Source organism: Pogona vitticeps, chromosome 3 (genome assembly GCF_051106095.1).
Source record: "Pogona vitticeps strain Pit_001003342236 chromosome 3, PviZW2.1, whole genome shotgun sequence".
NCBI classification, from domain to species: Eukaryota; Metazoa; Chordata; class Lepidosauria; order Squamata; family Agamidae; genus Pogona; species Pogona vitticeps.
In genome coordinates this window covers 39,915,824-39,928,513 of record NC_135785.1, presented here as the reverse complement: position 1 = coordinate 39,928,513, position 12,690 = coordinate 39,915,824, and the positions used below count along the sequence as shown (strand labels likewise).

The 12,690-nt window shown below is 39.6% G+C and overlaps 1 protein-coding gene and 1 long non-coding RNA gene across 3 annotated transcripts in view; one reads left to right on the top strand and one right to left on the bottom strand.

Annotated features, from left to right (window-relative positions):
- Positions 1 to 12,690, top strand: part of CLSTN2 (calsyntenin 2) — a 496,583-nt gene that overhangs the window by 309,362 nt on the left and 174,531 nt on the right. The gene's annotated exons all lie outside the window — the stretch shown is intronic.
- The window catches only part of LOC140706016 (uncharacterized), a 92,154-nt gene that overhangs the window by 33,632 nt on the left and 45,832 nt on the right, over positions 1 to 12,690 (bottom strand). The gene's annotated exons all lie outside the window — the stretch shown is intronic.

The window sequence follows — 12,690 nt, the reverse complement described above, 5'->3', positions numbered from 1 at the left end:
TGCAACCACTGCCACAGTTTACTTCACCCAGGTCTCACATGCATTCAGGAAATAATGGGGCAACATGGCAGAGTGGGTGTGGCAGCTGAACACAGAAGGGACATGTATGTACCCCCAATGGTATAGCCTGATTCTGAAGTCAAAGAGGGTGATGGTAACACTCAGATTTCATTCTAGGCAACTGCCCAATTACAAATGGCAGCCACCAACTATTTCTCTTGCATTGACACCCATCTGTCAAAATTGAACTTTTACTAAGTAGTCCAGAATTTACCACAGGTGTATTACTAAAATAGTGTGTAGCTGGAAAAACCTGCATAATGCCTATTTGAGGAAACACTAAAGAAACAAGAAAACATCTACACTGTAATAAAGCAGATACAAAAAGTTTAAGAAGCCAAACCAAACAAGCAGACTCATTAAGAAGCCAAGCCAAGCAAGCAGACTCGCTGATGAAAAGCTTTGTTGTAATTTTAATAGTTTTAATATCAATAACGTTAAATGAGCCTGGACAAACATAACAGGACACTGCTACGATACTTGAGTATAGACTGAAGTATTGGAACTGGATGCTGTTATTTCTGCTTGCTTCTCTTTACTCATGTTCAGTGCCAGTGGCCTGATTTCACATGTTCGATATTCAGTATATTCTTTTGCCAGTGTCTCAATAGTTTCTTTTAAACCTGCAAATACCAAGTCATAATCTGCCTGACTTCTTATCTTCTCTCCCAGGCCAGCATCTCACACACATTAACAACATCACCATCTGCTCTATTGAACAGACATTAAACCTTGGGTTTATCTTTGCCTCCTTTCTCTCCTTTGCTCCCGACATAGTCAGTTCATCACAAAGTATTTTCTCTTCCCCCTTTGTGACCTTGGAGAACTACTCCTATTCTCTTCATTCTGATGCTGAAAATTCAGCTTCACACTTGATCATATCTCACCTTTCTGTCTCCTCTGTTTGTCTGTCGTCTAATTTTAATCCCCTAATCTCTGCTGGCAAAATTATTGACCTCCCTCTTACTCTGTTTGTGCCATAATACACTCAGTTTTGTAGGAAACTATTCCTATCAGCACTACTTATTCCTGTACAACTAAACTTAATACATATACTTCCTAGACTGTGTGGGTGCCAGCTCTATGGGATACTTTAAAAGTATGTGCACTGGAAAAGTATGAGTCATAGGAACAAAATGGTTGCTTCCCGTACCAGCATTGTTGTACTGAAGACCAGGAAACTCACTGACCAGAAAGACCCACATTGTTCCAGTAACATTGCCATACCTGATGTAAATAAAATTTCAAATGAAAAGTCTGCTCTGATCTTTTTTGTCCCCACATCATCCTATGCTTCCTCTAATTTTTTTAAGTAGACGAGGAACTCTCTCTCTCTCTCTCTCTCTCTCTCTCTCTCTGTGTGGTCTTCGTGTTGTCCAGAACATAAAGCAACTGTGAACAAGTCCTTCCTTTGCTTTGTATGGTGACCTTCTTCAACATACTGGCTTGCTTACCTCCTTTCATTATGAAGAATATACAGATCTTCAGGTTTTGATAGAAAGCTAAATTACAGAATTTATAAAGAGATTTGTTTTTACAGCTGATTTTCTCTTTCATGCTTTCCTTGCACATGAGATTTAAGTAGGGAATCAACCAGTAGGCTGGTTAGAAGGACTTTACAATAAGGATGCCAGTAGATTGGGTGATTAAAGGGAGCTACATTCATCAAATACTGACTAGAGGCTAAGCTCTCATCCTCAAGATAATCAGAGGAAAGGACTGCTGATTTAGTAGTCAAGACTGTGTCCTTTTATTACCAGTTTTCGGAAATGTCAAGGTTTCTGTTCCATATTAGCTTTGGAAATAAAAATTAAACTTACAAAGTACCTGAGATTAAAATATATACTACTGAACATAACTTTGGTCCTGTTCCAAATAACATTTTATCTCTTTTAAATACCAGAAAATTGTAAATGTTGGCTTACTTTTTTAAAGTAAAAGAGTAGACTGAATAAGTCATAACAATCTCCATGGCAAAATATAATAGTAGACCTCTTCCCAACATGGAAAGGATAAGGTTGTACCTATCTACCATTAAGTTATTAAAGATGAGGAGCCTTTCAGAGAGGCATCTCAAACATGGTTGAATACATAAAGATTCAAATTCAGAATATTAAGGGTAAGAATTCATTTCCTTGTCACGGTTTTCTCTGATAAGTTTATGAATGATTAGTTCTTTAGTTTGAATAAAATTCAAAGAAAGAAGATGCCGAGGATTTCAGTCACTAGACCATCACTTTCATTTTTCAAGATTTTACAACAAAGAATTGTACCATAAATGAAGTGAGAAATATCTTAAGTTGAAGGTGGATTAAGAAAAGATGGGGGCACTAGGGATCGTACACATACAGCCAAAATAATAGAGGCAAATATGTGGTCACCCAGCATGTTTGCATGTATTGAAACGTAATATGCCATGTTGTCTCTTAGTTAGCACAAAGGCTTATCTTTAGTCCACAAAATTGCAAGAAGAGCATCAGTATCGGAAGAATATGCTTCCAAAACATTCCTCCTTCCAGAATGCCAGCAACTCCTGCATTATTTTAGAATTTTTGTAGCATGACAGTGATGGAGAAACAAATGCATCAGCAGTTGACACTATTCTCAGGAGTGCCTGCACATCATCTCCCTCTCAGTCTCAAACACTGTTTCCTAGACATATCTGTAGAATGCTTTGCACTTTTTTTTCATACACAGCGGCAGAATTCCTGTTGTTTAGTATAATAAGTCACATTAATAAGCCAATTGAATCTGATGATATTTGATGAGTCAGCTGCTCTGTAATTTCCATTGGTTCCAATGGGCCTATACAGTGGTGCCTCGCTTAACGAGCGCACCGTTTAATGACGAATCTGCATAGCGACGCTTTTTTGCGATCGCTAATGCGATCGCAGTGCGATGTTCTGAATAGGGTAAACATCGCATTGCAATGATCGGTAAGCGTTTTGCTTTCCGATCTTCGCATTGCGATCTTTTGGAACAGCTGATTGCAGTTCCAAAATGGCCACTGGAAGAAGAAAATGGCTGCCCACAGCGTTTTCGCGCCAATTCCTCGCTTACCGACATGGCAAAAATGGTGGCTGGATTGAGGATTCCCGCTTAGCGGTGAGTTTTGTCCCCATAGGAACACATTAAATGGAGTTTAATGCATTCCTATGGGGTTCCCCCCGCATAGCGACGTTTCCGGATAGCGACATTTTTCCTGGAACAGATTAACATTGCTATGCGGGGCACCACTGTAGTTGTGACTTGCTACACTAAGGAAAGTTGCCACTGAAGTAGAATGATTGAATCAATGGAATGTATGGAGGAGTCGACTCACCAAAACTCACTGCTTAACTGGGACTAGTCTCACGTAACTTATTACACCAATCAGCCATTGGGTGTTTACCACCTTCATGACAGACATTCAGGAGATGCAGGTTTCACTATATCTGATGTGATGAGCTGTCTGCCTATCATGCAATAGTTGCCAAATGTACACTGAACCTCTGGAAGGAAGTGGCATGGGGAATACCACACAAACAGCATGATGTTTGTGTTAAAACACTAAAATTAGTACATAGTGGTGCCTCCACTTATGAACGTCCCTTCTTATGATCCTTTTGAGTTACGAGCAGGTCCAGCTGCAAAATTTTGCTTCTACTTGCGACAGAGCTTCCACTTATGAACAGAAAAGGACAGGGGAAAAAGGCAGGAAATTCAAAATGCTAACTGTAGGTGGCGACAAGGCTGCTTCTTTGTAGCTCGTTCACCCCAGCAGTTAGAGAGTGTGTGTCATCATCAGAGGCATGGGGCTGCCTCCTCCTGCTTCTGAGAGCGTGTGTGTGTGTTTGCAGGGAGGCTTCAGGCTGCCTTGTAAAAACTGTTTTTAAAACTTTTTAAAAACTGTTCTGAGTGTTTTTGCAATGTGGTTTTGAGCTGGTGGGGTTATGTTTCTGTGCTGTGGTAGGTCTTGGGGGTTTGCTTGTTTTTTGGGTTTTTTTCCCCATTTCCAATTGGTCTTGGGGGGATTTATTGCTTTTTTGGATTATTTTCCCCATTTCCTATGGGTTTTGGGGGGTTGTTCCCCCCATTTCCAATAAGTCTTGGGGGGTTGTCTGTTTGTTTGGCTTTCCCCCCATTTCTGATAGGTCTTAGGGGGTTTGGTTGCTTTTAAGGGGGTTTCCCCATTTCCGATGGGTCCTGTATGCTTCCCTCACTTTTTCCTTTGTTTTCTTTGCATTTCCAACCTGCCCCCTTTGTTCTCTGTGCATTTCTGATCTGCTCCATTTGTTTTCTGTGCATTTCCAATGGGTCTTGCATGCTTGATTGATTTTCTCTCCCCCCCCCCCCCCTTTGGCTGGAAGGGATTAATCAGGTTTCCAATGAGTCTTGCAGTGATTTTGATTTTTTTAATTTTTAATTTTTGGTGATTTCTTTCTTTAGCTAGAACAGATTAATTGCATTTCAATGCATTCCTATGGGAAATTGTGCTTCGACTTACGGCCATTTCAAGTTATGTCCATCTTCTGTAATGGATTATGGTCGTAGGTGGAGGCACCACTGTACTTAATTCAACAGTCATACTTCAGCCAATATAAAATATTAATATCACTATTAAGAGCTATTTAGTTTAGCTGCTGAGTCTAGAAAATGTTTGAAGTATTTCTGTGTTGTGTGTGTGTTTAGTCATTTAGTCGTGTCCGACTCTTCGTGACCCCATGGACCAGAGCACGCCAGGCCCTCCTGTCTTCCACCGCCTCCCGGAGTTGTGTCAGGTTCATGTTGGTTGCTTCGCAGACACTGTCCAGCCATCTCATCCTCGGTCGTCCCCTTCTCCTCTTGCCATCACACCTTCCTAACATCAAGGTTTTTTCCAAGGACTCTTTTCTTCTCATGAGATGGCCAAAGTACTGGAGCCTCAGCTTCAGGATCTGTCCTTCAAGTGAGCATTCAGGGTTGATTTCCTTTAGAACTGATAGGTTTGTTCTCCTTGCAGTCCAGGGGATTCTCAAGAGCCTCCTCCAGCACCACAATTCAAAGGCATCAATTCTTCGGCGGTCTGCTTTCTTTATGGTCCAGCTCTCACTTCCATACATCACGACAGGAAAAACCATAGCTTTGACTATTCGGACTTTTGTTGGCAAGGTGATGTCTCTGCTTTTCAAGATGCTGTCAAGATTTGTCATCGCTTTCCTCCCAAGAAGAAGGCGCCTTTTAATTTCAGGGCTGCTGTGTTTCTGTGTTACCTGAGACAAAGACACAAAGATTTTTGATCACAGCCAAGTCTATGTGAATGTAAGGTAGGGTTGACTTACTTTCATGTAACTCTCACTGTCTGTTAAATAAACTGAATAAGAGAACCCTTCTATATCTGAGATAATCATATCTGACTTTATTGTACTTTCCAAACTATACTATAACACCTAGCAGCCTGGAATCTAAAAGCCTGTTTACATAAGTTGAAAAGAAAAAGATAAGAAAAGGAATACTGATGAGTTCATAATGACAGAAAATGATTCAAGGTTTTAAATGAAGACCTTCCCAATGGGGAGTGAGAATTAACTGATAGAATAATTTGCTACATTATCTGCCAACAGAGAGGGAACACACAACTGAGTTGGAAAGCACGTTAGGTAAATCCTTTACAGGGTAACAATTGTATATAAACACTCATTACTTCAGCATTTGATCTGTGGATTGCCATATAAAAATAAATGAAAAGGTGTGTAAACTCATCTGAAAGAGATTTGGTCTTTAACCTTTGTGCTTTCTTCTGAGTTCCAACATGTTAATGTCTGCCTACATTTGAAGATAGCAACATCTGTGAAAATTATAAAAATATGCAGTGTGTCTTGCTCACCTTCAACACTGCAGAAGTCTTGTACAACTTCTGACAGTACAGCAGACAATAGACAGTTGTATAGTAAAATAATGTTAAAGGGACTGTGTAGTATTCTGAACCTATTTGAGGGACAGAGTTTAGCCTGTTGAGTTGATGGTGTAAATTTTGGACTAAAACAAGAACATATCAGTACTTCACCAACATCTGAGCCACTGGCCTCCTTTGGCATGTGCATATTAATTCTTTCAAATTCTGTCAGAACTATTAACATAAACTTGATGTCAATGGATGCATATATTTTGTAGAATATTCTGTTTTCAAAGAAATGAAATTATTTTAATATTTAAACAGCATTGGCTGTATAAAATACAGGCCCAGGGACTGGGAGTGCTTCAGTTTGGCGTTGCCTATTATAACATTTTCACATTAGTTTACTACTTCTCTTGGAAAAAGCACACCACATGCATTGTCCCCACTGTTTAATACAGTGGCTGTCAAATCCTTCTGTAGGATCTCAGATTAAAACACCAGAACTAATCCTTAAATTATTTTCTTTCTGGGTTTGTTTCTCTCTGAGGAAGTGGGGAAAGGCAGCGTGTGTTTTTCTGTTAGAGAAACTGGAATGTGATGTTCAGGAATGTGCCTCTTTCACCACTGAGATGTAGCAGACATTCGTCTTTTTGCTGTAAAAAAACAAAAACAAACGACTTCCTAATTTTTCTGTTCACACACTACAAAAATACCTTTCCTCTAGAGGTATGCCTGGATGACTAGAAAGATGAACAAATGGGCCCTTGAGCAAATCCAGCCTGAACTACGTATACTCGTATCTGGAGACAAAAATGACAAAACTAAGGGCACTTTGGACACATCATCAGAAGGCAAAATTCCATGAGAAAAAGAGAACAGTGCTATGAAATGTTGAAGGCAGCAGGAAAAGAGGAAGACCAAATATGACATGGGTTGACTCATAAAGGAAGTAACAGCCTTGAGTTTAAAAGAAATGAGAGGGCCTGTTCAGGACAGTATATCTTGCAGAATATCCATTACGGTCACCATAAGTCTGAGGTGACTTGACGTGTGTAAATGAATAAGTCAATCACAAATCTCAAATCATTCACCAAATTACAATTTACTTTACCAAGGTGACTTGACATCAGGTAACAACATAACAAAGGTATGCAGATTAATGGGGTTTTTTTGGACTGCAACCACCAGAATTTCCCAGGCAGCAGTTGCCTGAGGAATTCCTTGATTTGTCATCCAAACCACACAAATCTAAAAAACTTCTTTTGGAAAGATGTATGTGGTACAATTATGGAATCATTTAGAGAGATTTAATCTCAAAGGCCGTATCCAAACAAAGCAGTTGTAATAAACAAGTTAGGGATTATCGAAGTAATTGGTATTCTTTTCCAGAAGTATCAAGAGCATAAATATTAAATAGTGAATGCTTCAAAACATATATATCATGCATTTTTCCTCATGAGGTAACTGCATGCTGGGGAATGGAGGAAACATCATTCACCACAGAGGGTGTCATTGGATATTTCGAGGGTATTACATTTCAGAAACTGGAATGCTGACACCAGGTAAGCAAGATCCAACTGAAAACAGACGGAGGCTCATATACCACTCAGTTACACCTTGATCTTGTTTAAATTGACTGTTATAGTGTCTCATTTCTACCATCCACTTACACATAGCTTTTTTCATATCTGTCATTCCTTTTTCTTATGCCAGGCAGAGGATCAAAGAAATGGCTGGAGGAAAGGAGCTGAACAGCTTTGGTTGATCTCAGACATAGTCTTCTTCCAATTATTTTATGCAAGTTACTAAAATAGGTTTAGATGCATCTTGTTCAGTTATTTTATTTCTGCCTGCAGTTTCGGTGACACTTTCAGTAAAAGAGTGTGCCTCTTTAAAAGAGGTCTATGAAACTGAAAAATTCAAATAACCTGTTTGATAGGATTCTGTTGCTTCTGTTCAAACCTCTCTACCTGACCTGAGCAAGAACAGAGTTTTATCCAGAGTGTAAAATCAGATTATAGAACAAAATTCTTTTACTCCTCTGAACTGATTTTGTTCACTGATGTTAATTCAGCAGTTGGATGTCCCCATTACATTTCAGTCTGTTCCAATGATAGGAGTGAAGGTTGCTAATAAATAAGCATAAATAGGGGTGGGGTGGGAGGAAGCTGGAGAGAACTAAACAGTAATCACACCTATTGCTCATTTTCTCCTTCAGCAAACCTTCAGTCACAAAAAGAACTCATGTGCATTAGAGCTCTGCAATTGTTAAAGATTTTTGTAAAAACTAGCTTATTTGTTTTTAGTCTTTTGGTTTTTGTGTGTGTGAAATCAGTAGTAGAGAGAAATAAAATGTATGTGTCTAGCCTAAAGATAAAAGAGCACTCTTCCCTTTCCCCATTTATCTCATGCCACTCCTAAAAGGGACAGGATCATTTCTTTTAGAGATTTTTTTTCAAGAATGTGTATTCCAGATTGACAATAATATAAAAATGAAAAAGATGTTTTAAGTTTCTGTAGGTGTGCCCAGCTCATTGGTAAAATGGACAGGTTTTCAGGTTTTCATTTTGGTGTATTTTCAGAACAATCCTAATTCTGGCCAAAATGAAATGAAATGAAATCAAGACAGCACTGTGCCATCCCCCCAAGCCCCAAATGTCCTGGCATTGTTTATAATAATGCCTGTTCACTGCTTATATAAATTGCTTTGTAGAACATTTCTGGAGACGTAGCTGTGCGTGGTATCTGTGGGGCTGCCATTGCACCCTGTTATGCTTTCAATCTTTTTGTTCTGCCAAAATGCACAGATTCCTTTTATTTGGCTCATATTTATATGTCGTTGTTTGTGGTAAGTAGCTGTATTTCTATTTAAACCACACTTTGCATTCAAAAATAGTGCTCAAAGTGGCTTACACACTTCTTAAAATAATAAGGTTAAGTAAGATATTTTCTTTGGTAATGTTAAGCGTTTCCCTGCCTACCATTACACTCAAAACAATACACAATAAGAGTTAATTCTAATACAAATTCTAAGTCACAGCAAAGTAAAACTAAAAATGCCAAACTCTCTGCTCTAAATCATTATTTAAACTCAGGCCAGAGAAAGCTTAAACCTAGTGTGCTGGTCCAAGTTGTTATGTTTATCTAAAAGTCAGCCAGCTAAACTTCATAGGAAAGGATTTCCAGCTATCAAGGAATTGCTATGATTTTCTGGGTCTCCCAAAAGGGGAGATAAATGCAGGGTGAACAGTGCTGAAAGAGGAGGAAGTCTGATATTTTTAAAAACTGTATGTATGTATGTATGTATGTATGTATGTATGTATGTATGTATGTATGTATGTATGTATGTATGTATGTATGTGTTGACTTGAGCTATTGTTAGGCATTGTGCAGGATCATGAGTTAACAATGTAAGCCAACATGTAAAAATCTGGATTTTAAGTCCCACTGGTTTCAACAAAGTTCACTCCCAGTTTTAAAAGTCTACAATGACAGCCTAAACTACCGTGTTTCTCCGAAAATAAGACAGGGTCTTATATTAATTTTTGCTCCAAAAACGCATTATGGCTTATTTTCAGGGGATGTTTTATTTTATAGTCATGTTGGTTGCTGCACAATGCTGCACAGTGGTGGAGGGCGTGGTTTCACTTAACTAGGGCTTATTTTGGGTGTAGGGCTTATATTACGAGCATCTTGAAAAATCATACTAGGGCTTATTTTCAGGTTAGGGTTTATTTTCAGGAAAACAGGGTATATATGTATGTATGGTAAAATGGCTGAAACCCTGTCTCTATTTTCACATGTTCCCAGTTGATACCAGGGGTCACTGGCAGCATGAAAAGGCATCTGTGTGTCTGGTGCACTTCTGTAATGTCAGCCAACAAACAAATCAGTTTCAAGAGGAAGGGACTGATGTGAGAGCAGGTGTGTCCATGAGTTTTGGGCCACTCTTAACGTTTGGAAAAAGGCAGGGAGTGGAGCACCAGTGTCATGACTGCTGAGCTTCATGTTTCAGGAACCCCGCAATGGTACTGGAAAAACAATCCTTGTTAGCTAGTAGTGAGCCTTCTACACACATGGGATATGCAGGCACTATGCAGCCCATCAGACAGTTTTCATAAGCCCAGATGTGCCCTCCTGGTACTCCTGCCTGCTCCTAGGCAGCTGCCCCTAAAAGCAAAGTATTTGAAGCCTGAAGCAGAAAATGTGCCTGACCATGGGAGTCTAAAGTCAGGGTAAAGGAAGACGTCTAGTAGTAGAATCCTACCAGAAATCCAAAAGCAAAGCCCAAGAGCAACCCTGAGTCAATCCTGTCAAGTTGCTACAGGAGAAAAACAGTCCCAGAAATGTAGACTTACACAGTCAGTAAGCAGGGATGAGGAAACATGCTAGGCAAAGAGTGAACAGGAAAAGATGGGGTCTCCAACAAAACTTCCAGGTCCTGATTCAGCCAACTGGTCTCATTAGAGGAAGAATGTTTCCTCGAGGTGTAGCTATACTTTAGTTCATTTGGTGGGTGGGGACTTTTGAAAACAGAAATACCTGGTTCATCAGGAAATCCTAGTTTCATAAAATATCCTAATATATTGCAGTGAGAACTTTATAAGATGCAAGGAAATCTCCAGTAGAAGGCAAGAAATCAGGACTATTCTCTGCTTTTATACAAAGTAATAACTCAGCTCACAACTTTTTGTTTATTATTTCTGATTTCTCTGTTGAGTGCATTTAGTGGAGCCATGCATGAAATGCCAGGAGCAACATAAGAGAAATGTTTATCTGTGAAGATTCTCAGTCATCCAGCCAAGGTTATCTGGAAGTTGAGTCATAGCAGCCTATTCAGACCAGGGAGAAGTGCAATCAACGTGGAGGATATATCTGGGATCTCCCACCAACTCTCCTCAGACTGAAGAAGCAACTTGGATGAGTAGCAAAATGTTTCTACGTAATAAGAAAGAAGTCCAGTTGCCATGACTCAGCTTCCAGATAACATATGTTTATGTGTATATTTTTAAATGATGTGCCTGATGAAGAGGCCTTGAGCTACTGAGAGCTTGACTAACATTTATTCATATGTCTCTAGTTGCTACTAACAAAAGTCCCCCCCCCCCCCGTATAGCCCTGCATGGCAGCTTGCTTCATGACATACACTGGAAAAACTAAACAAAAGTAAATAAATAATTTAATAATCGGAACTACTTTGAGGAACTTGGCCAGTGGGGTTCTGTGGGAACCACCACTTTGTTCAAGTGACAACATAATTCCCTATGTATGTCTTCTTGAGGCTGGTTGGACAGCTGAGTGAGTTAGCTCTCTGGCTGCTGAGCCAGAAGTTGAAAGTTCTATTTCCCTCTGTGTATTTCAGGAGAAGAAGTAGCTTATGTATCCTAGGGCAAGCTGCACAGTCCCAGGATGCCCCCAAAAGAAAGGAATGGTAAACAACTTCTTAGTACTCTCTACCTAGAAAACATTGAAAAGAGTAGAATTGACCTGATGGCACTCAGTTATTAGTAAGTTTGATTTCTTGCCTTAATCCATATTTCATAGTACAACAAATATAAGATATCTCTTGAACCTGATAAATCTTATCAATCTCAGATGTGCCATGAGTCAGAGGACACCATTTTCCCACCTCGTTTATTATGTTTAATAAGAAAATATTGAATAGGTCATCATAACAACATAAGCTAAAAATTGCTGTGTTTGCATTCATATGTGTGAGCATATGCTTTGTATGCAGAATTTCCCAGGGTCAATCTCTGATATGACCAATTGTAAATCTCCCTGTCCAAAATCTGAGGGGCTGATGGTCTCTCATTATAGGCAATACCTCAATGCAGATTCAGTGGAAAACAATTTACTTCCTGGAACACAGGGCTTGGTTGGGTGATATGAGTGTGCGAAAATCCATGCTGGTCTGAGACATATGGAGGCCATAAATAATATCAAATTTAAAGGTCCCCAGAGTGTTATCCCCATAAATACTATGTGAAACATATAATTCAGTAATTTTTAAAATACAGTCTGCATTTCCTTTTTCTTTTATTTAGTTTACCCATCCTCATCTGAAGTTCTAATGCAGAGTGGGAAATCTCTAAGAGGTCTGGGGGCTGCACGTACCTATTCCCTGCATCCATTCAAAACTTGCTCCAACAATCCCCTTCAGCATAAGCACAATGAAAAGCAAGCAATGAGAGGATGCTAGTGGGGGTGAGGGGAATTGATAGGTGCACATGCTTGGGCTCATTATGTTATTTGGATAAATCATGGAGTGAGCACCAACACTATGACTCTGAACCATCTTGCTGTATTCATTAGCTGTGTCGACAGCAACGTAAGGGTTGGGTTAAATGTTTTTAAAAAAACCTCTTGTCTGTGAGCTTTTCACAAACTCACCAGCACCATAAGATCTGGAAAAACTACCCACATTTCTGCATGGGACACAAGGCCTAGTGTAAATGGCAGCAACCACTGCAGCTGCCGCCACTATGCTGTTGACTATGTAATTTCACACACATTTAGGCTCTGAGTTGCCCTACTGCCTGGTTACCAGGTTTCATCTGGATTCTCCTTGTGCCTGTTTTCTCAAAATTAGCTTGCTCAGAAGCAGTGCTGACAGTGAGAAATTCCTGACTCCCTTCTCTTTGATGCGCCAGCAGGGGCTGGAAACACTCATGCTGCTGCATTCAGAGTCTTTTTTGACAGAGACAAATCCCTGACTCCTCACTTTTTTTTATTAGGGATAGTGGTTGAAAGCAATTTAAATTGAAGATCTG